Here is a 25589-nt window from a genome sequence, read left to right as displayed (position 1 = left end):
ACCACTCTTTTATCTGTGTGGTGCCCATTGCTTCGTTCCCGAAGGCCTGTTGAATCTTGCGGATCGTTTCCACTTGGGAATCACCAAGCTTTACACAAAATTTGATGCAGTAGCATTGTTCAAGTTTTCCGTCATTTTGTCAAAAACGAAAATTCGACGGCGCTCACTTACACTTCCTCACTCATCGGCGGTCTGTCGGCGAGTGACAGCTTCTGCAGGCGGGAAAATATTCACGCATACGAAATAGGATTGCCTACATACGTGCACCAAACCACGCCTCCCTAGCTTCATTTGTTTAAGCATGAAAAATTAGGGTTGGATACTTTTTGAACACACCTCGTACATATGAACCTTTTGATGGTGTCCCACATTTATGGATGAAAAAATGCATGCAATTGCATAAGATCACTCCCCAAATAATCAAACTGATTGAGAAAGCAATGGAGCTTTGGAACACCACATTGATATTGCAGCACTTGGAAAAAAGTTAGTGTGTAATTTAATTTAAATAAAAAATTGGTTTTAAATGTAAAGGCCGGAGAAAAAAAACCTTTTTTCGGAGGTTTACCACCGTTGTTGCACCATTTTTTACACCATTTTATTTCAGACATTAAATTAGTTATTCGTGCCTGTTGTTCGTGTCCTTTATGATGTCCCCATAAACACTAAGTTTCCTGTTTGGAGTGATTTCAAATTGTTTTTGACCACCAGACAAGCAGACAAACTAAAACAATTACCTTCCTCTGTGCACATGCTCACTCTGAATGGGATTCCATATATTTTGCCAATTTCAGAGCCAAAGTACTGCTAAACCATAGGTTCATGTTGTGATTCAGATTCTGATTTGTGTTCTCCAGTGTTCAAAAAATATAGAATTAAATTGAAATGAAGTAGTTCCTCAATCATACAGCCTGTTGTTGGCGCAGTGGTTAGGGCAGCGGCTTGGGATCCAAGAGGTCCTGAGTTCAAGCCCCGTTGGGCCACTGAATTAATACACCAGGGGGTTTACTCAGCCTGTCATCCTTCTGAGGTCGGCGAAATGAGTACCAGTGTACTGGGCCAATGTATACCCCGGTTAAAATAGGTGTACCATATCCCTGTGTCGTAAGAGGCGACCAGGGTTGCGTCAGGAAGGGCATCCGGCGTAAAACATGTGCCAGATCACTATGCGGATCATACGGATGATCCACTGTGGCGACCCCTAATGGGAACAGCCGAAAGAGGAAGAAGAAGAAGTTCCTCGATCATACACTGACATCTGCAGACAGACGGACCAACAGACAGACAAAGTGAACCAATTGTTGAACCCCGCTTTCCACTTCGTGCACGTGGGGTAATAAATGTCCAAGACCAAGGACACAAATCTTTGTGAATGGCTTTAAGAAAATGACAGTACTGAGTTAATCAGACAGGTGCAGCCTGTAGGTTCTGCAAACTAGAAACAGAAAGCATAAGTTTCCTCCTTTCAGGAAGTAAAATAAACCCATGTCAGAACATCTGTGCACACAAAGGCACAACAAAGTGTGTAGAGTGATCTGCTGGCAGATCTGCAAAAAATTCAACATCCCAGCTCCAGGTGGAATGGAAAAGTGATGGAAAAAAATGAACCAAAAGCAAAACAAGGAAGTAATATTTACATAATATGACCTGATGATCCCATTGATTGTTAACATAGAAAACAAAGCGTTGCGACCGGATATAGTACTTCGGTTAAAATAAATAAATAAAAGACAGCATTGCTAATTGAAGCGTCACTTCCCAGCAGTTTTGGCCAAAACCGCAGAAATCAAAAAAATTACCAAATTCCAGGATCTCAAAAATGAAGTCAAAAGATCTTGGAAGCTGAAGAGCACCAAAATTGTTCCATTGATAATTGGAGAAATGGGAATGGTTAAAAAGAACCTTACAGAGATCTTAAAAACCATTTCTGGGAATATTACTTCAAATAAATTACAGGTGAAAGCTGTCTTCGGCTCCATGACGATCCAGAAAAGAGCCCTCGGGACAAAACTCTGACAACAAGAAAACTTAATCGCTTGGTCCATGAATCAATATTATCCCTTATCAAAACGGAGGTGGATATTTCAAGACCTAAGAGGACTACGTTCCATCTTCTGAAACCCGAATATGAAGAAAACAACCAACAATACACACACACACACACACACACACACACACACACACACACACACACACACACACACACACACACACACACACACCTCAATGTGATATATGTATTGGCAGAGGTTACAGGGTAAAGCAATTGGCCAGAGGCCTACCATTGTCCTGTTCATTCTTTGAAATAATTGAAATGGCTTTCATCCACTTTAATGCAGCCAACAAGCAATGACCCTGAATACCTGGCACAGAGCATGTAATAGGGGATTTATTAATTTATATAGGCATGTAATAGGGGCATTTGTGGATTTTATTCTTCAAACCTTCCTATTGCACCCACATAATATCAAAGGCGAGTCATCTAAATTCTGTATAACAACTCGGCTTGAAAATTCCTTTTCTGTCAGCAACTAATTTAATTTAAATACCTTCTCGTGGTTTTATTCTCTCCATCTCGTCAACATCATTTCGAGCAATTTCAGCTCACTTTTATGATCCTACATTCCCCAAGATTCTCGAGTGAATTTTAATGACGTCGCTTAACATATACTGCAGTGAGACACATCTTAATGTTACTACTCGTCCATATGGCAAGAGGTTTCCTTGCTGATAAATAGATGGTTTGGAATTGTAAGGAAAATCTGCATTCGGTGATTTGTGCAATGTTTTGCTGTTTATCAAGAACTATTTCATATTTATACCGTAATCTGATATTACTGATGACATTTTGGTTTGTACAAATCAACCATTTGGTCAAAGTTGCTATAACATATCTACCAACCAAATTGCATGTGACCTCATGCAATTTGGTGTCAAATAGTATACAGGCCTGGCCAAAACCTTGAATTGAAAAGCTTGTTTTGTCTTGCTGATGAAACAAGTACAATTGAAACAGCAAGAAATATTGTACGACAATGCATTCTGATCATAAAAAATATTTTCATCATTTTTAATATCTCATAAAAACAATGCACCATCCAATTTGGTCATCAGAACCAGGATTTATGTGTATTGACAGTGAATTGAATAAACAGAAGGTTGATTGAGGTATGCTAATGCTTCTCACGGTAGTTATCATACTACAATCAATGTTCTGTCGATTTCATCCATTGTTCGCTCGATACACCGACAGACAGGAGATCGACACGAACCTTCAAGAAGATGAGTTTTCCATTCCAATTTGTTTGTGTTCATTTGACAAGCTTTGTGTGGCCGTGTACTAATTGCTCTATGGCCTGCAATACATTTGTTTAGCTTCGTCCTAATATTTCGATTTCTCTTTCTTTGAGATATCTGAATAAGTTACTCAACAGAGAAACCAGTCAAGCTTGTCAGACCATTCATTTGGACCTTAGGGCCAAAATGCATATTTTTTGTTGTGGTTGGAGATGTTGCCTTTTGGCCTTGCATAGAGTCAAGATGTAAGTGTATTGTTTGGAGAAACATTACCATGTATGGTGGTATTTGGGCTAAAGTATGTACTGGATGTTTAGCTTTGTCATAATGATTGGATTAAAAAAAAAAAAACATTTTAATGTTGAAGAAACATTTCTCAACAGAAAACATTTCTTCTTATTCTTCAAAATGTTTCCTACCCAAACCTATCGAATTCATAAACACTTGAGTAATCGACACACACACACACACACACACACACACACACACACACACACACACACACACACACACACACACACACACACACACACACACACACACACACACACACTAGTTTCCTCCGTGCCTTCACCAATCCATCATTTCACCCCTCCCGTGATGTCTGTTTCAATGTATCTAAATTCATGTCCATTTTGAGATCATGAGATCATGAGAAGTCCATTTTGATGAGGTTGCCTGAAAACAACCATCAACTAACTCCCCTTCACATCCATTCATTGTCCCAAACCTCTCCATGTATGGATCTCTACTCCGAAAGTTGTGAGGCTAGGATTGTCCACAACCCTAGCGTCACAACAACAAAAACACCTGCTCTCCCCCCCCCACCACCCCCAGTCATCTCCTTAAGCATGCGTCCTCCAAGCCCCACCCCTCTGTGTCCCCCTCTTCAGCATCCCTCCACCTCATGTCTCCCCTTTCTGCTTCCCCCTCACCCCATCCCTCCAATATTCCTCCCATCTAACCTCTCAACCTCTCATCCTACCCTCCCATCTCCAATAGGAAAGGCGGATATTTAAAATAGAGTATTGGTTCGATAGCAGATATTTGTAGAGGGATGTATTGGGAGCTTGTGACTTTATTGCATTGAAAACCATGTTCCAGGAAGCTGACAAATGATTTACATTTTCCATATCTGGAGACAGAAGTGCCATGGCAGCCTGCCTCACAGAGATATAATGTACTGTTCTGCACAGAGAGCAGTCATCTGGAAAATGGTACAGAGGATTGCTTTACAATAATCATTCCTTTTTTGTTCACCTTTACAAGACTGGCTCGAATTTGACCTCACCCTTTGTTTATAGAGTGATCATGTCTGGAACAAAACTCATAATTGCACATTTCTGGCTTCAGTGAATGTGCTGAAAAGTAAGGTGATAAATGATGTAACAAAGAGGGAGACAGAGAATAATTATTAAATTTCTCGTCAATGAAAAAGTCAAGCCTATTGAGCTTTTGCAGAGTACTGGCTGCATGGTATAGTGATGTTTGGCTGTCAAGGATTTTTTTGGCAAACAAGACAATAAAGAAAGATCTCATGCACTAAGTACAAGAGACAGTCAAAAACATTCTCTGAACAAGATACATTACTTGCAATAGGCCAGGAAATTGCCATTTGTCTGTATATATAATTCAGAACAAGATTATGTTTCTCTTAAAAAAAAAATATATATATATATATATAAGCAGAATGCACTCAGTGTACAAAATATTAGGAACACCTTCCTAATATTGAGTTGCACCCTCTTTTGCACTCACAACAGCCTCAATTCATCGGGGCATGGACTCCACAAGGCATCGAAAGCGTTCCACAGGGATGTTGGCCCATGTTGACTCCAATGCTTCTCACAGTTGTGTCAAGTTGGCTGGTAGTGAGTGGATCTCTACTCCGAACAGCTCATTCCATCTCATCCCACAGATGCTCAATTGGATTGAGATCTGGTGACTGGGCAGGCCACTGCAGTAAGGTGAATTCACTGTCATGTTCATGGAACCATTCCTGAACAATCCTTGCCTTGTGGCATGGGGCATTCATTATCCTGCTGCAGGAATCTCCTTGCAGATGGATACACTGCTGCCATGAAGGGATGCACCTGATTGGCAGTGATGTTCAGATATCCTGTGGCATTTCAACTTTGCTCCACTTTGATCAAGGAGCCCAATGTGTGCCATGAAAACACACCCCACACCATCACACCACCACCACCAGCTTGCAATGTTGACACACGCCATGATGGATGCATGTACTCATGTGGGTTTTCTCCTTACCATAGTCCTCCCATCAGCGTGAAACTGCAGGAAGCAGGATACATCAGACCAGCTAATGTTTTTCCAATCCTCCAGTGTCCAGTGTTTAGTTCCTTCGCCCAATGCAACCACAGGTTCTTGTTTTTTTACTGAAAGAAGTGGAACTCTGTATGCTCATCAGCAGCCATACCACATTTGTGTTGAGGTACAATGAGTTGTGCATTCTTTAATGGGTCTTTCAGCACCAACGTTGCACTGGACTCTCCGTTGACTAACTATAGCCCGTCGGTTGATCTGCACAATTTGTGTCAGCCTCCTTTGACCTCTTTCATCAATGAGACATTTTCAACCACTGGCTTGCTGCTGGCTGGATGTCCTTTGGGTGGTGGACCATTGTTGATACACATGGGGAACAGTTGAGCATGAAAAACCCAGCAGCGTTGCAGTTCTTGAATCGCTCAAACTGGTGTACCTGGCATATACTACAATACCCCGTTCAAAAGTACACACTTAAATCTTTTGTCTTGCCCATACACCCTGTGAATGGCACACATACACAATCCACATCTCGATCATCTCAAGGCTTAAAAGTCCTTCTTTAACCCCTTTCCTCCCCTTCATCTACACTTGTTGAAGTGGATTTAACAGGTGCAATCAATAAGGGATCATAGTTTTCACCTGGATTCACCTGATCAGTCTATTTCATGGAAAGAGCAGGTGTTCCGAATGTTTTGTACACTGAGTGTAAATATATATATATATATATATATATATATATATATATATATATATATATATATATATATATATATATATATACACTATACAGTACATACTAACTCTGAAGTACTCTCCATTGTCCAGGGGAATTCAATGCAATATGTATTAAAATATTTCCTGGATGTAAAATTGGGATGTAAAAAAAAAAACCTCATGGTTTTCTATGAATTACCAATCTTGGGTGTTAAAAAATGCACTTGGACTTGTGTTGAAATGCTTCACTTTTGAAGGATGGCCAAGATGCTGCCTTGTAGGCTGCATTGATCCTCAACCCAAGCCTGTGTCTGCTCTGTAGTCTCAGCTGACATGGAGGCTACTTGTCTTGCACATTGATCCTCAACCCAAGCCTGTGTCTGCTCTGTAGTCTCAGCTGACATGGAGGCAACTTGTCTTGCACATTGATCCTCAAGCTAAGCCTGTGTTTTCTCTGTCGTCTCAGTTGACCTGGAGACTGCTGGTCTTGCACATTGATCCTCAAGCTGAGCCTGCGTCTGCTCTTGACTCTCAAGTGACTTGGAGACTGCCATTCTCTTTGCATCTGATTTGTTTTCTGCCCATCAGGGGTCTTTTTGGTGGCATGTGGCAGTATTTATAATGCAAGTAAGGTAGGTTAAGATGTTTCGAAACCAAAGTGTTCTTTTGGGAGTTTCAGAAGTGCTCCAGCAGGCATCTTACCATGCCGATCTTCGTGGCACACCATGCCGTGCCGATCATGCGGATCAGTAAACTAAAGCTTAAAAAGCAACAGATGGATCATAAAGAGACAGGGAGGATTAGAAGTAGGCGATAAACGTAGTAAGGAATAAATAATTTATTGCATCCATTAATAAACATACATTCGCTTGTATACATCATATAGCAATACAATCCATATGATCTTCACAATACATGTTAATCAATCCCAGCAGTGTGTAAGTAACATACTCACTCGAAGCGTAAACATGGAAGTGTTATAATAAACTTGTGTAAAGCAATATTTTTTTAATCGCAGGTATACGTGTAAACACTACAATGATTAAACTTGTGTTGCTTACAATAAATCACAATACATATTACCCAATCGTTTCTGGGGGGGGAGAAAATGCAAGTAGTGTATTAACACAAGACCCGATTGAGGCCTGAAGGCCAATTATCTGGTTTAAATTTTTTAGTAATTTTTCAATTTTTCTTTATCCAAACATGGCCCTCGACCTTCCTCTGGATGAAAGTAGAGGCCATGCAAAGTTTGGTTGCGCTGGTTCCTGCAGGCTGCAAATGAAAATGCATGAACAAACATTAAGAAGAGCAACCAGAGATTACAGACCCTCGCCAGGACTTGTTTTGTGTGGTGTTCGTGTACCGGTGTGTTAAGTAATTAATAATAGACATAACTAAAACTGACACTTTAAAACTGCGGGCAGTGATGACGGGGTACCATGACGTCCTTCTTCGATGCACCTCCTCCGCTTTGAATGGACACTTGAAACTGACCCATGATGGTTATTATTATTCAATTTAATTCAGATTGGGATTAAAATAAATTCAATTCAAAACTAGAAGGCCACTCAAGTGAGCGCAGACTTCCACCACATAATGCCTGATCCACGAGAACATATCGGGCCCAATATATTTTTGAAATATGCTATATATCGATTTTGGTCCTATCTCTCAATGGTGAAGAATCACTTTAAAGATTAAATAAATATCGTATTCGGATCTTCACCAAAATCGAATCAATTCGTCATGGTCACACACCCATCTTGTCCACCAGGTTTCATTTGTATCTGTCCACAACTTTTTGAGATATCGTGCTAGATATTAGTTTAGCCCTATCGTTCAATGGTGCAGAATCACTTAAAAATTCTCGTAGTCAAATATAGATCCAGATCTTCACCAAAATCTAATCAGTTCGTCCTTGTCACACACCTAATCTGCCCACCAAATTTTGTTCGGATCCATCCACAACTTTTTGAGATATCTTGCACACAAACAGACAGACAGACAGACAGACAAAGGAGCAAGAAGAAGACGTCATGCAGATCACGATACCTGCATAATCCATAACACAAATTTGACCTCAAAAATAATTGGTAATTGACGTAAATGACCAAATATGCAACTCCTCTTCAAATTTCAAGTCAATTGGATGAAAATTGACAATTTTAGAAATTCGGCCTATGTTGTCCTTTTGGCCTATGATGACCTCAAAAATAATTGGTGGTTGAATTCAGCGACCTGATATGCAAATCATCTTCAAATTTCAAATCAATGGGATGAAAATTGACAATTTTAGAAATTCGGCCTATGTTGTCCTTTTGGCCTATGTTGACCACAAAAATAATTGGTGGTTGAATTCAGTGACCTGATATGCAAATCATCTTCAAATTTTAAGTCAATGGGATGAAAATTGACAATTTTAGAAATTCGGCCTATGTTGTTGACCTTGGGCCTATGTTGACCTCAAAAATAATTGGCTGGTTGAATTCAGTGACCTGAAATATAAATCTTCTTCAAATTTCAAGTCAATCGGATGAAAATTGCGGATTTTACAAATACCATCCTAGTTGTTGACGTTGGGCCTATGCTTACCTTTTGGTCTATGTGGACCTCAAAAATAAGTGGCTGGTTGAATTCCGTGACAAAAAGTATAAATCTTCTTCAAATTTCAAGTCAATTGGATGAAAATTGAGCATTTTAGAATGCCACCTTCGTTGTTGACCTTTTGACATTTTGACCTCAAAAACAATAGGCTTCTTGTCCATGACAAACTCGACCATATGGTGAAGTTTAGTGAATATCGGTTTAAAATTTTGACTTGTAGGCGATTGACAGACGACAGACAGACAGACAGACAGACAGACAGACAGACAGACAGACAGACAGACAGACAGACAGACAGACAGACAGACAGACAGACAGACAGACAGACAGACAGACAGACAGACAGACCAAACAAACAGACAGACAGAATAAGAAAATAGAATGGTCAATATACTTGAAAAATCTTTGATTTTGCAAGTAACAAACAGGCAGAGAGGGGTGAAAACATAACCTTCTTCACCTGCGGTGGTGGAGGTAAAGAGCAGTCTTGGAGCTTGTGATACAGAAGAAGGACTTGGGGGTGGTAGTAGATTATGCCTGTTGGGGGAGGGGCGTAGGTAGACTCCCTCTGTACTCGGAGTAGCGACATGATGCGTCCCACAAATTTCGTGTTACGTGGGTCATGGGCACCATTTTGTTCCATTGATAGCTCATTGAATGAGCACATGATAGCTCATCATTCTTTCTAAAACAACAGGATATGTATGCTGTGCCATTGGATGCACCAATCGATCAGAGAAGGGTTTCAAAATGTATTTGTCAGTGTATCATCTTGTGCACATTTGAATGGGTGGCCATTTTTCCCATGCCATCCCTGCATGTGGAGTGTTATCGTACTCCATGATAGATTCCTTGCAGATTCCGGAAGGAAAATTTTTTTGGAAAATAAAGTTCATCGTTTGAAATGGAAACCGACTTTGGGTGTGTGCACGTTTAGGTGTGGCGCTGTATAATCATACATATTCAGTGCGTCGTGCTTGATGGAAAAAAAACGGTGTCAAATATTGTAAGTTGTTGCTTCTCCTACAGGGTGGCCCCAATGTCTTGTCACCCTTTGTAAAAATTGTGACCCCGCCTTATATCATATCAGCTGACAACACTGAAGGGTTCTACAAGTTATACCACATACATTAGTAGTACTCTTTTACTTTATTACACATTTTACAGCACATGACACAAGCCTTAATTGTCCAGTGGATCCGTTTGTGCTCCATCATTGTCATGACAGATAATCATTTTCCGCCATGTTTTGTGGGACATTTTCCAGAGCATTTGTGGGGTGATCTGATTAAAAGGAAGTCTCTCTGCTCGTTTCAGGTCATCAGTGGGTTTGTAGCGCAGATGTACATCAACCTCTTTTATGAAGCCCCAAAGGGAATTATCACGTGTCAACAGGTCTTGGCTTCGAGGGTGGCCGGTCAAGTGTAGCCGGTAGTACCGGTAACCCACAGCAAATCCAACGTTCCCCGAAAACCTCACTAAGGTATTCCCTAACATCGATCGTGCAACGTGCTGGTGCCCCATCCTGCTGGAACCACGCATTGCCCCGAAAACCAAGGTTTTCCAGTTGTGGCACAAACCAGTTTTGCAGCATGCCCAGATAACTGGATTAACATCTGATTAACTGGATTATCAAAGGAATACTGTCCAAATAGTCGTTTACTATCCATCCCATTCCATATCATGACATGTGGAGGACACTCAATCTGAAAAGAGTTGACAAGACATGGTGGCTACTCTGAAGTATTTAGGGACTCTAAGGGTAGTGAAGCAGATGCCACAGTACCAGGCAGCTACATGTAAAGCTAATAAGGTTTTAGGTTGTATTTGCAAATGGGATAAATTATGAATCCAAAGAGTAGTGTTAACATAGTACAATAATTTAGTGAGACCTCACCTAGAGTATTATTTACAATTTCAATCACCACATTTGAGGAAGGAAGCAGCTGCCATAGAGAGGTTTCAGTGTGGAGTGACGAGATTGATTTTGGGCTAAATGGACTAAGGTACGAGCAATGATTGAAAGAAACTGGAGTTTTTACATTATAAAAAGGCTATCATGAGGGAACCCTGAAATAAATGTTTAACTCTGAGTGCTGAATTTTTCCAGTATCAATACAGAAATATGGTATTTTTTCAGGGAAACTGAATGAAATGTAAGATGTTTGTTGTTGTTGTTGTTGTTCTTGTGTATTGCGAAGTTCTCCACCTTTTATACTTGCAAACTAATGATGGCTATAAATATAATAGTGGCAGGACAGTTTGTTAACCAAGATGGACAGTGACAGACCCAGAGGACAGTTGATTGGTGTTCAACTGGTTTTTGGTAAGTCCTGCGAAGCAATGGGCATATTGATTAAGGGATATGGGCAAGAATAGCTGATTAAGATGAGCCAGGTGTGATTGATTTGTGATGTCTGCATATTGGAGATGTCTTATTGCTTTGCATGTGTATGATGTCAAGTGGGAATGTTATAGTAAGTTTTTGTGTTGTTCGGAAGGATAAAAAAAAACAGAAGTGGGACAGAGATAATGTTGTTTCCCTGGATTTTCAGGATTGTGTGGATGCTTCTTCAGCCTAGAGTGCCCCCCCCCCCTCCTGAGTCTGGGTTTGCTTGCATCTCTCTGGTTCATGGTGGAGTCTCTACATAAATCACATACAGGACAAGTACGTTAGTCGAAATCAATGTACTTTAAAATGAATTGCTAAGATTTGTCGGCAATAGACAAGCACTTATGGAAGATGGGATATAGATGTGTACTCCCACAACATGAGGCACGGGTTCAGATATGAATGCTACAAAGCCAATAATTCACCACTCATTGAATATTGATGCACTACAGCAATAACAACCACTCACGATGTTTGTTGTGAAGGGTTTTTTTTTTTTTCAGTGATGTCATCTCTGCCGTGAGGATATAGTGTCAAATTATCGTCAGGTCAGGCCAGATTAGATATGTGACTTGCTTACAGGTATCATGTAAACCTGTACGAACCTGTTCCATGGTCGGGTTGTCGGCGATGAAACCGTCTTTCCCCACCAGGTTTTCTTGTGAGGAGGGTGTCTGATACGGACACCCAGCAGGATTAAAAACAAGACCTCGCGAAGGGTGGAGGAGCTCCTTGTGAGCCAACAGCCGTCCAGATCTAGTGCCCAACTCGTACTTGGGATCCAAGGTTTGAATCCCACATACTCGCTTGATTTTTTTTTTCAGACTCTTACCGTGATAACTTGTATAAAAGTACACCGATGTCTCTTTGTGCCCTTGTCATCTGCATGATTTATGTTGAAGCTCACCCATGAATATTAGACGGTAAGACAAAGCTGTAATGAAGTGACCGTCACTTAAACTTCTGAAATCGGGAGAACACTCCCAGCACATCTCTGAAATTCACAATTTGACATATATTTAGAAAGCATTGATGATCAATAGCAAGCAGAGAAAGCATTATGATACCTGACAGCACCAGGAAAGGGGCATAACAGCAAATTACTGTTGGAATAAATGTTCTTTTTTTTTTCTCAATCCCATTCTCCGGCCTTTTCCGAACCAAATCGAGCCGTTATATCATGAAAACTTCCGTGCCATAAGCAACACGTTGAAGCACAATGGTATGCATCTTTCGCTTTGATAGAATCAACTGAAGCCAACATTTGAGCCTCCCGACATTTGGACAACTACAGATCAAGCAGAAACAAAACAAAAACAAAAAAACAGAAAGCCTTTCAAGAAGTTGATGCAACAGCATTTGATTCTGGTGTACGTCATAGACGCTGCATGGAATGGTAAAAGTATTCACTGTCCGATAATTCTGCTTTGCCAATGCATCAGCTCCTTACACTTTAATCTTGTGTTGTCCAAGCTTTACGGGATTTATACTGGCAGTCATTTTCAAGCTCAAAAATGAAATGGATGATGAATATTCACAAACGTTTCCCACTGTGTTGTGTCCTGTTATTATATTGATGATGTAAATGCTCATGTGGTCTTGGGCACGAGAGGGTAAGCATGAGGGAGGCGTAGAAAGGACCCAAGGAGAGCGAATGTGGCGGTGATTAAGGCCTGTTATCGTATGCCTGTGGTCCAGATCTGAAATCTTACAAACACAACAAAATTGCCGTCGAGGATGGCAGCTTCCGTGCCCTAACCTGGTCTATTCCTTTCTCAACATGGAAGAAAATGTTTGAGAACTACTTGTTATCGATACCACGGTTGAGGCCTGGCCTGAGAGACAAAGGCGTGCTGCTCTATTACAGTGGTTGGGGGCAGAGGGACAATGGCTTTTCTACACTTTACCGGACATGGGTAGTACTTTTGATTGTGCTTTCGCTGCTTTGAAAAATCAATGTGGTTGCTGAACGTTTACAAATTCTGCCAAAGAGCTCAGAGGGCTGATGAGAGACCGTCAATCAAGTTTCCACCGCTTGTGAGTTTTGTGAAATGGAAGAAGAGATGCTATCTGATCAGCTGGTGGAACGTGTTGCGAATACCAGGATTTGCGTAAAAACTGCTGTTGGAGCCAAACCTTGCATGAACGAAAGCAGTCAATATGGCCTGTCAAAACGAATCAGCATTGCTCAATGCAAACCCAGCTACTGATTTAGCATCGGTCCAAGCGATCAATGCCAAACATGCAATTATCTCACCTTTAAACCGTGCTGTGGACTTTTCATCCACCGTCCACCAAAAACACCGTTCTGCTGCAGGTGTGGGTCTACAAACCACCTTGCCAGGTATGCCTTCTTGTTCTGCTTTGAAGGTAAAATGTAATGCATGTAGGAAAGTGAGACACTTTTCAAAATTCTGCTGCTCTGCCCAGAAAGACGTACGTGAGGTTGTTGTCCCTGATCTGAATGTGCTTTAATTGAACGATGCTGTCCTGACAAAACACTAAATTCTCTGTAAGGTTCAAGTCGAGTCAACTGGGGGGGGGGGCATACCTGCAATGTGGAGCTCATCGTTGATACTGGCTCCTTGTAACTCTGCAAAGAGCTTTTGGACAAGCACATTTGTGCTTTGTGATGGAAACAAAAAAATGGAACGCATTGCACTTGGCCCTTCACAAAAGGAAGATGCGCTATATTCTGCCAGAACAGCAGTAGCAGAGACATTTTGCCAACAGCCCTTTGACTGAGTCTCGTGTCAAACTAGTCGCTTACTTGAAAGATGACTTACCTACACTGGGATACCGACATGTCACCGATTTTCATGATGATATTACAACTGTGCTTCACCACTGCTGTGAATAGACTTGATCAAAGCATTGCGATGCCACATTGAACGTGATTCTTGCTTGTCCTGTCAACTGAGCGACAAAACTGTGGAAACCTTCTCTGCTCCGCTTCAGCCAGCCAAACTGCCTGGGGGACCCTGACAAAAAGTGGCAATATCCATTGTTGGTCCATTCAAACGTGGCACTCACTGCTTTTCTCTAGGCAGTTTTCAGTCGAGAAGGGAATCCCCATCAGGTTGTTCCCGACAATGGCCCACAATTCATGTCCTCTGCCTTCTTTCAGTTCTTGGGAGAGAGAGACGGAGACGGAGACTGAGACGGAGACGGAGACGGAGAGCACAAACTCACTCCAGCATTCACTACCCTCAAGCTAACGGAGCTGTGGAATGGAAGGTTTAACAGGATGTTGAAGGAGTGCATACAGAATGTGAAATGAGAATGGAAACCTGCAGAAACCTGCAGAAACAGAATTTCTCCAGCATTATCAGGCAACACCACACACCACTGCCGTTGTATCATTCGAGTTGCTTCACAAAAGGAAGATGCGCACCAGGTTAAACATCTTCACGGTCATCCGTGATTCCGAATTGTACCTGAAGGTGAGGGACACTGTTATCAACAGACAGAAGAAGCAAATAGTACACCAACCAAAGAAGAAGAACGAAGGTTCCGACATTTCAATTTTGGGATCATGTGCGAGTAAAGAAGCCATGTGAATGCATGTGAAAACAGGGACTTCAAAATACATTGATGCTATGTGGATTCAGGAGAAAATTGGACCGAGCACATTTGTGTTTAGTGATGGGGAAAAAAAATGTAGCGTATCCCACCTTGTCCTCCATCCAGAGTCTGCACTGTCTGCACTCATGCCGACTAAAGAGGGAAATGAAAGGAATGAAACAGTTACAAGTCCAGTGCGGAGCAAAAGGGTTGGATGATCACCGACCCAGCTGAAATACTTTGAGAGATAGAATGAAACATTGACAGTTATTGTACGAGACATAAGTTGAAAACAAGCTCAGTAAATATTCAATGCTCATGTTCTCATATGACTGAAGAATTACAATTCATTTCTTACATTTATTGTGATTATTTGCCTGATTGCAGGAAATGGCCACCAATATTATGATTACAATTAATCGATACCATACATTGATAGAGTTCATGTGTGAAGGTACATGCTTGGTGCTGGCTTAATGGTTGGGGTGGTGGGTTTGGGATCCCGGGATCCTGAGCTCAAATCCCACTCGGTTGTTGAATTAATACCAGGTGGGGTTAACTCTGCCTGTCATCCTTCCGAGGTCGGAAAAATGAGTACCAGCTTGTTGGTATCCTGCGTCAGAGTGGCGACCCGTCCAGGATTGTTCCCAATAGCCAAGGAGACTGCTTAGGCAGCACCAACGCTCTGCCCAGAGTATGGTCCCAATGGATGGATGGATGGTGAAGGTACCAAGTTCGTCGAGACGTAGACAAGGCAAAATAAACCAAAACGTTGAAATGGGGTATAACACGCAAATTTTTTCATTTATTTGTAAACACGTATGTCCTGAATGAAATTCCATATGGTGCCGCCTTGTAATTTTTGGGCAACTTTTTTTAAACGTAAAAACAAAATGGCCACCGACGCCTCGGTGAAATCCTAAATTCTCGATAACTTTGGCAATACCGGATCAAATTTGAATGATATGAAGATGTTTTTATATGTTTTCTGACATAACAATGCATTGGAACCAACGATTTTGAGTTTCAAGGATCTGTGATTCTATCTTTTGGAAGAAAATATACAAATTAATGTTTTATTTCTTGCATTCAAGTGCAGTCATTAAATTCACGTGCACCAACTTTGAGAAGTTCCATCGGTGCCATTTATGATCCACCCACAATTGGTTGAGGTATGTCATCAGCAATTCGCCATCCATATTTTGTTATATCAAGGTCAAGTGGATCTTGCTCCTCGAAAGATTTCCACAAACACAATTGGAAATGACTGCGTAGGATATGTTGTGCTGCAGCTGGTTCGGTTGGTGGCAACATCTTAATCTTTGGGCTGTCCTTTTTCTGGCTAAACATTTGGTGCCGAAGTTCATCAAGAGTAATGTCAATCTTTGTGGAGCCGTAGAGCAAGCTTAGCAAATGACGGCCAGCATCGATGACTTGCTCTTTGTCTGCATCTGGATTTCCAATGCAGTCTAAATTTCGATCATGTTTAATCATTACCTTGATAGCAGATACTTTGCCTTTTCCAAAGGGGTAGCTAGTTGCATCACAACCAGTGAGCGCATGAACCGCAAGCAGATCTTTGCACTTCTCACCAAGCTTTATTGCAGAAGCAGTGATATTGATCACAGAACCATTTGACTTTTTCATGGAGATGTCGACATCCAGAAATGACCATTTCCCAGTGAAATACACCAGCAGGGCAAATGTGTCATTGTCATCAGTAACAAACTGGATGTGTTTTGCATTTCTTCTGATAATGACGTGAAAAACGTAACTCACAATGTTGACGCCAGATTTTTCATGATTGAACATACATTGTTCCTCAATAATAAGTTGCACTTTTGATGAGATACCAGTCACACAACAACTTGATGAAATGTTTTTTGTTACTAGTGTTTTTCATGATTGCATCTCTTGGAGGTAATTCCATGCCCAATGTCAGGGAGTAGTCCAGGAAGACTTTTCCTCCTGTATGTCTATTGCGTTCATTTGTCTTTGGCGATTGATCGTCATACTTGTCAAAGACAACAGATTATTCTACTGCCCTCATGAAGTTGTCAGCCAAATGCTGCAATATATCACATGTTGGCCATGAAACTGGATATCACTTCATTTCCATCATACATATTCACTTCTGGTTGATAGCTGTTGGCATCAACTACGCCAAGCTTATGTAGCAATGGTGCCTTTGATGACTTCTGAAGTTGCCAATGTCATCAAACAAAAATGAAGGCACAGGTGCCAATTCATACTTAAATACTGTTGACAATTCTATTTCTCTTTTCTGTGACAGGACTAGCATATGCTCATAGAGCCTTTCCGTATCGCATACATTCGTTTCTCCTACTTTGATACTCACTTTCATTGTAACCATGGTGAAAACTCGCAAGGTGCAAATCACGAAGTTGTCCACATACAACTCTTATCTCTGTTCTCTCTAAGGAGAAGTGAATTCTTGCAGAATTTTTTTCTGCAAGGCTCACTTGGCTGTGTCTGGATGGGTTTGAGGGTTGTGGAGTAGCGGCTGAAACCCGAATCCTATCCAGGTTCCTCCTGATGGCTCCATATTTGCTCTTTAATTCTTTGGGTTCCTTCTTGGTCTTCTGTTTCATGAATTTCTTCAATAATGGCATCCAATGCATCAACATTTATACTGTCAGGTGTTTGTGTCATGGATTGTGCATACTCTATGTTTTTAAAACTACAGAATTTTTGACAACAATTGCTGTGATATTGTACATCAGCTGCATGAAGATTTACAGCAGCTCCTGAAAGACGTCTACAAACTTTATCTGAAAGTTCATCTCCCCCTTCATCACATTTCTGGAGATATTCTTTGAATGATTGTTGACCAATACAATCAGCTGTCAGCATTTTTGTTACTTTTCTTCATCTACCTGGATGTTTTGGGTCAGGCAGCAAGTATTCTTACCCACATATTATGCAATGTTCCTTGAAGTCAAATTATTGGAGTTTGGACCTGCATCGACGCATCGGTGGTTCACTTTTGGAACTTTTTGGTTGCTCGATGCCCTACTTTTTCTTTGTGCGAGAAATTTGAGTGTTTTAAGTAGGTTTTGCACAAGACTTATATAGTCTTATGGTAAGTTCTTCATTTTCAATAAGTCCCTTTTCAAGATCTTTATGGATATGATCACCACGCTACTGGCTTGCACGTCTGATGCTTTTTATCCTTTTGGCAGAGGCAGTGATGAGGACCTCTGACTTCGAACAGTTGAAGAAACAGCAATCAAACTCTGAAGGACCAGTCATCGAATAAATAAGATTCATTGGATATCTGTCTGTCTGTTTTTGCATTTTTTGCAAGGACTGCTGGACCAACAACCACCAGGTTTGGCATACATCGCAAGCCCGATCCGGGGATTGTCCTAAAGGTATTTCCATCCACAATCTGGCGTTTAAAGATTACTTTTCTGGCTTTTTAATTTATATGCAATTATATTGTTTAAGAGATATCACGTGACATATAACACGGCCAAAGGCCAGCACATCTAATTAGTCGAGCTGCGTCTTCCACCCATTGGTTCACTGCACAACTGCCCTGACTCCATGCAAAATTGGAACCTAATTAACTAAATAATACGTTCGCCCACCACCACATTTGGCACACAAACCAAGTCCAACCCAGGGATTGTCCTCAGGGTATTTTCATCCTCAACCTCAGCCTTTAAAGACCCACGGAGACCCATAAGTTCTCCCCATAAATGCTTTTTACATGCTTCAGAGATTAGATTACATGCTTGAGGGAAGACTTTTTACATGTTTGGGAGATAAGACCCCTTAAGATGTCAAAGGCCTGACAGACCCACAAGACCCTCAAGACCATTGAATTCCCCAAACACTATTAAGACCCTTTAAAACCTCGAATACCCCCAAGACCCTTTTGACCCCAAAGACGGTTAATATTCCGAAGACTCTTAAAGACCCCAAAGACCCTTTAAGACCTCAAAGACCCTTAACACCCCAATGACCTGAAAGACCCTTAAGACCTCAAAGACACTTAAGACCCCAGGTTCCTTGACCATTAAGATCCTTTTGCCCACTGGTGATCTGGCTCTCCTGCCCCCTACACAGTTCCACCCCCCCGGTCAGCCCCACCCCGTTGGTTCTCCTGCCCCCAATACAACTGCCCCATTCTCAGCCCTGCCAGCTCTACTGCTTCGCCCACTCCCTCACCCACCCACCCGGGCAATGCTGAGTAACCCTGCCAGTCTGAAATAACATCGATAATAAGAAACTGAATATAACTCACACAGTGGAATGGTAACTTGAATTTAACAACTACACTCAAATGTGAGGAAATGATCATTTTGCAGATTGATTAATGAAACAAAATACATTCAGAGATCGTTAAAACCCAAAATTGTTGTTTCCAATGCATTTGTTATGCCAGAAAACATATAACAACATCTTTACATCAATAAATTTCGTCCACTATAAACAAAGTTATCGGGAAATTAGGATTTCACCAAAGTGTCAGTGGCCATTTTCTTTTTTTCATTTAACCCTTTGAATCCTGAGCTTCTTGGACTTTCAGCTCCCCCATCCTGGGCTCTCTGGAGAAAAATCCGGCCGCTCGGGTATATGGAGGTTTGAATAGTGGCCGGTAAACTGGCTGCTCGGGTATATGAAGGTTTGGATAGTGGCTGGTAAACTGGCCACTCAGGTACATGGAGGTTTTAATAGTGGCTGGTAAATCGGCCACCCGGGTATATGGAGGTTTGAATAGTGGCTGGTAAACCAGCTGATAGGGTATATGGAGGTTTGAATAGTGGCTGGTAAACCGGCCGCTCGGGTATATGGAGGTTTGAATAGTGGCCAGTAAACCGGCCGCTTGGGTATATGGAGGTTTGAATAGTGGCTGGTAAACCAGCTGAGAGGGTATATGGAGGTTTGAATTGTGGCCAGTAAACCGGCCGCTTGGGTATATTGGTGTTTGAATAGTGGCTGGTAAACCAGCTGATAGGGTATATGGAGGTTTGAATTGTGGCTGGTAAACCAGCTGATAGGGTATATGGAGGTTTGAGTTGTGGCTGGTAAACCAGCTGATAGGGTATATGGAGGTTTGAGTTGTGGCTGGTAAACCAGCTGATAGGGTATATGGAGGTTTGAATAGTGGCCAGTAAACCGGCCGCTCGGGTATATGGAGGTTTGAATAGTGGCCAGTAAACCGGCCGCTTGGGTATATGGAGGTTTGAATAGTGGCTGGTAAAACGGCCGCTCGCGTATATGGAGGTTGGAATAGTGGCCGGTAAATCAGCTGCGAGCGTATATGGAGGTTTGAATTGTGGCTGGTAAACCAGCTGATAGGGTATATGGAGGTTTGAATTGTGGCTGGTAAACCGGCCGCTCGGGTATATGGAGGTTTGAATCATGGCCGGTAAACCAGCTGATAGGGTATATGGAGGTTTGAATAGTGGCTGGTAAACCGGCTGCTTGGGTATATGGAGGTTTGAGTTGTGGCTGGTAAACCGGCCGCTCGGGGATATGGAGGTTTGAATCGTGGCTGGTAAATCAGCTGATAGGGTATATGGAGGTTTGAGTTGTGGCTGGAAAACCAGCTGATAGGGTATATGGAGGTTTGAATTGTGGCTGGTAAACCGGCCGCTCGGGTATATGGAGGTTTGAATAGTGGCCAGTAAACCGGCCGCTTGGGTATATTGGTGTTTGAATAGTGGCTGGAAAATCAGCTGATCGGGTATATGGAGGTTTGAATAGTGGCCAGTAAACCGGCCGCTTGGGTATATTGGTGTTTGAATAGTGGCTGGTAAACCAGCTGATAGGGTATATAGAGGTTTGAATTGTGGCTGGTAAATCAGCTGCGAGGGTATATGGAGGTTTGAGTTGTGGCTGGAAAACCAGCTGATAGGGTATATGGAGGTTTGAATTGTGGCTGGTAAACCAGCTGAGAGGGTATATGGAGGTTTGAGTTGTGGCCGGTAAACCAGCTGAGAGGGTATATGGAGGTTGGAATTGTGGCTGGTAAACCGGCCACTTGGGTATATGGAGGTTTGAATAGTGGCTGGAAAATCAGCTGATCGGGTATATGGAGGTTTGAATAGTGGCCAGTAAACCGGCCGCTTGGGTATATTGGTGTTTGAATAGTGGCTGGTAAACCAGCTGATAGGGTATATAGAGGTTTGAATTGTGGCTGGTAAATCAGCTGCGAGGGTATATGGAGGTTTGAGTTGTGGCTGGAAAACCAGCTGATAGGGTATATGGAGGTTTGAATTGTGGCTGGTAAACCAGCTGAGAGGGTATATGGAGGTTGGAATTGTGGCTGGTAAACCAGCTGATAGGGTATATGGAGGTTGGAATTGTGGCCGGTAAACCAGCTGAGAGGGTATATGGAGGTTGGAATTGTGGCTGGTAAACCGGCCACTCGGGTATATGGAGGTTTGAATAGTGGCTGGAAAATCAGCTGATCGGGTATATGGAGGTTTGAATAGTGGCCAGTAAACCGGCCGCTTGGGTATATTGGTGTTTGAATAGTGGCTGGTAAACCAGCTGATAGGGTGGGTATATAGAGGTTTGAATTGTGGCTGGTAAACCGGCTGCTTGGGTATATGGAGGTTTGAATAGTGGCTGGTAAACCGGCTGCTTGGGTATATGGAGGATTGAATAGTGGCTGGTAAACCGGCCGCTCTCGTATATGGAGGTTTGAATGGTGGCTGGTAAACCAGCTGATTGGGTATATGGAGGTTTGAATAGTGGCTGGTAAATCATATGCGAGGGTATATGGAGGTTTGAATAGTGGCCAGTAAACGAGCTGAGAGGGTATATGGAGGTTTGAATAGTGGCCAGTAAACGAGCTGATAGGGAATATGGAGGTTTGAATTGTGGCTGGTAAACCGGCCGCTTGGGTATATGGAGGTTTGAATTGTGGCCAGTAAACCGGCTGCGAGGGTATATGGAGGTTTGAATAGTGGCTGGTAAAACAGCCGCTCGGGTAGATGGAGGTTTAGATCGTGGTTGGTAAAACAGCAGCCAGGGTTGAAAAGGTTAAAAATAATTGCCCAAAAATGACAAGGTAGCACCCAATGGAATTTCATTCAGGACATACTTGGAAACCCATATGTGTGAAAAAATTTGCTTGTTCCATCTCATTTCAACGTTTACTTGATTCACTGCCCGACTCGGTAATGGGATCATTACTGTGTTTGCATTTTGTTCGACTGGTTGCTTTCCTTGTCAAATCAAAGTTCCATTCTGTGTTTCCTAAATGTCTTCAAGAAAAGGGGAAATGTCCTGTTATTACATTGATGATGCAAATGCTCATGTGATCTTGGACACGAGAGGGTGCTTGTGAAGTGGTGGAGAAAGGAGCTCAGGAGAGAGAATATGGCAGTGATTCAGTAAAGCCTCTTATTTGTACTCTAGTGGTCTGGATCTAATTTGTTAGAAACACAACACAATGCACTTGACAAAAGATTACACATGTCACAAAAAGAAAATTGTTGTTTTTGCCACACATTTCTCATAAATGTCTGCAAGTTTATAAATATGCTACATTGTATTCACAATCCCAATCCACTGTTATTCTGAACTCACGAACAAACTCAGGCTGTGCCCGCATGATGTTTATGACATCCTCAATTTCATGGGAATTTTGCAGGAACCAGGCCAGGACTTTGGAAAATCCATCCTAACCATTGCAACAACATTGTGTAGTTCGGGAGCGCCGCTCGGTCAATGCCAAAGTGGCATCAGGTATGAATGCAACCACATGCACTTATCATCAATCAAGTTATTTGACAAGGGTTGATAGGGTGCCAAAAAGTTATCACATAAACAGTCTTTATTTATCACTGTCAAGTTTGTAACTTTTCCATTTTTTTGTAGTTTTCCCTGAGAGTACGCAAGTCGTGAAACAAAGTTTGCTAACTATTCACTGAACAAGGCTAGTTGAACAAAAAAATTCACCGAACTCTTAACCAAGGAAATTGTGGAAGCGATTCGTACAACGGGAATTGGTGCTCATGCTAAGATAAGACTTGCCCTCGTCCGTCTACGCAAAATATCCATTACGTCTGCCTCAAGCTTTTGCCTTGCCAATGCAGATGCAGAGCTCTGTTCCAGCTCTGTCTGACTTTCATCTCGAAAAGTTTCAAACTTGTTCTTCAGCTCTCCTGTGAGTTATTTTAATTAGCTCTTTCAGAGACTGAGAGAGACCCACTAAGAAATGCGTGAGAGAAATCGGTGGATAGAAAAGGTAGCATCGGGAGACAAAGGCTATGTTGGGTGTTATTATAAAGGATATAGAATGTGTGGGTATGAAGATGGAGGAAGTGGCAGACAGAGTAACACGGAGAAGGAAAATCTGCTTGGCCAACCCAGAGATGGCATAATACATATTATGTATATGTATATATATATGTATATATATATATATATATATATATATATATATATATATATATATATATATATATATATATATATATATATATATATATATATATATATATACACATACATTGTGTGATTGCTCATAAAGCATAACATTTTCTCTTTGCTAACTCCCCTATCCCACCTCGTTCTCTCTCTGTCCAATCCCAGCTCCACCCCCTCATGATACCTAATACAATGCAGCATCCTCCTCCCACATCTCTATCTCTCGCTCTCCCTCTCGCTCTCCCTCTGTCTCCGGACGTATCCGAAAGGTGGTTATGGACAGACATTGGTTATCTTCACACGTGTCTGGATGATTGTTCTGTCTGGGTGGACCCTCCCCTCACACTGCCTTCCTTTGCCCTACTCTCACACTGCCTTCCCTTCCCCTCCCCTCATGCTGCCTTCCCTTCCACCACCCCTCCTCACTTCCTAACCCCTACTCACTCCCCCACCCCCTCATCGGTCTCGCTCCCTCCTCGCTCTCTCTCCCCCCCGCCCCCCACCCACCTCAGTTTTCCCGTCAGCAAAGTGACGGGTTGTATTTGGTAATCGGTAATAAAAGGTGGCCCCTAATGAACCATAATGGTGGAGTACAGGTACAGTACAATGCAGGTGATACATTTCTATGTATTCTTGTGCAGCCTTGTGGCTGCTTGGCTGTATTCTTTTCTGTGGATGCAGCTGTGCCACTGATGCAGTGCCCTCTGTTACCAGTAAGTTGGTGCTCATTTTGCCAACCTCAGAAGGATGACAGGTTGTCAACCCACCTATTGTTAATTTAATGGCTGGGAGTGGCTCAAACTGAAGACCTTAAGATCTTAAGCCAGCCACTTTAACTGTTAACCCAACACCAGACTTAGTTGGTATTTATTCCTTGTGTGTGTATCATGTGATATATTCTCATGACTACTGTATTGTGCTTGCCCACATACACCACCAGGAGGAGCCCAGAACTTCCATCTCCTGTGAAGAAAAGCAAAGGTTTGATCAATTTATCGTTTTTTTCACTGCATAAATTATTTAGAATATCTATGACTCTTAAATGGAGGAGCACCATTTCTGGAAGTTTGATCAAAAGAGAGTTGTCATCAGAATTGCCATTTGAAGATGAACGTTCGAGTTGGATGTTTAATTGTCCATTTGAGTGACTCAAAATCTCTGATGTGGGATACTCTGTGTTGCAGAGCTTTGGTTCTGCCGAAACAATTTCTTGGTCTGTGATCATGCTGGGCGGTTTGCCATCCCTCTCCCAGCAGTAGTTGCAGTGGGAATTTGGAATTTGGCCATGGTGTCTCGCCTACTCTTTGCGAAGGACATTGTGTGCTGGTGCTTAATCCCTTGATACCCTAGAAAATAGATATGACGTGTCTTTTTCCAATTTCCGAATTATAAAGTAGGTAAATTTGCGATTAAACGTCAAAAATCTTCTCCTTCAGATTAGCCGTGACGTCGCATCATGAGGTTGACCGTTACATCGCCGTACGATATAACTCAAACGTCGAATAATTTTCGATTTTCCACAAGTATGCCGAGTCAATGCGTCATTGGTGCTTGTATCATAATACAAACCGGGATGGTTTCACGCTATACCAATGGCCGAAAGACCCTAAGTTTGCCTGAAATTGGACGATGTTTGTCTGAAATACCCAAGTGTGGATCTGACCTACAAAATGATCGCTTTTGTGCTCGGAACATTTTACAGAACAGTGTTATGAGACAACAAAGATGGCTAGATCTTGTGGTTATCTGCCGCGATTGACAGAGAATGCCATTCCATGATTAGGCGGAAAAACCAGCCTTCGCTCAAAACTGTAACACCATCTCCACCCAGCTTCCAGCACATGTACACAGGCGATTTGAGCGGTGGATCAAACACCTGTTGGCATTACTCGTCAGTTACCACAAGAACACCTGAAAATAATTATCTATTATCAACACAAATTACAACAAATCAAATGACTCCCATCTATTAATGGTGGAGAGAAAGTACATGTGTATCATCATCATTATCTACTCCTCCAAGAGGATATGACCGAGGACACAAAAACATTCAGTCTCCACCGCCCTCCCCCCTCCCCAATCCCCAATCAATCATCACTCCCACAATACCCACCACCATCCCACACCCCCACTCTACCATCACTCCCACAATACCCACCATCATCCCACACCCCCACTCTACCATCACTCCCACAATACCCACCATCATCCCACACCCCCACTTTACCATCCCCACACAATACCCACCACCATCCCACACCCCCCTCCATAACCATCACCCTCACAATACCCACTACCATCCCACACCCACACC

At 42.1% G+C, this 25589-nt stretch overlaps 1 long non-coding RNA gene across 1 annotated transcript in view; it reads left to right on the top strand.

Moving 5' to 3' along the window:
• LOC147032049 (uncharacterized) overlaps window positions 1-24978 on the top strand; it is a 50035-nt gene extending 25057 nt beyond the window's left edge. The window contains exons 2-4 of the long non-coding RNA XR_015051898.1: window positions 18064-18255; window positions 22497-22591; window positions 24216-24978. This is a non-coding gene — a long non-coding RNA (uncharacterized LOC147032049). The remainder of the gene's footprint in view (window positions 1-18063; window positions 18256-22496; window positions 22592-24215) is intronic.
• Window positions 24979-25589: the final 611 nt, after the last annotated feature.

Source organism: Eptatretus burgeri, chromosome 2 (assembly GCF_056783735.1).
Source record: "Eptatretus burgeri isolate ZD-2024b chromosome 2, Ebu_testis_v1, whole genome shotgun sequence".
NCBI lineage: Eukaryota > Metazoa > Chordata > Myxini > Myxiniformes > Myxinidae > Eptatretus > Eptatretus burgeri.
This window is presented reverse-complemented; position numbering and strand designations above follow the sequence as displayed.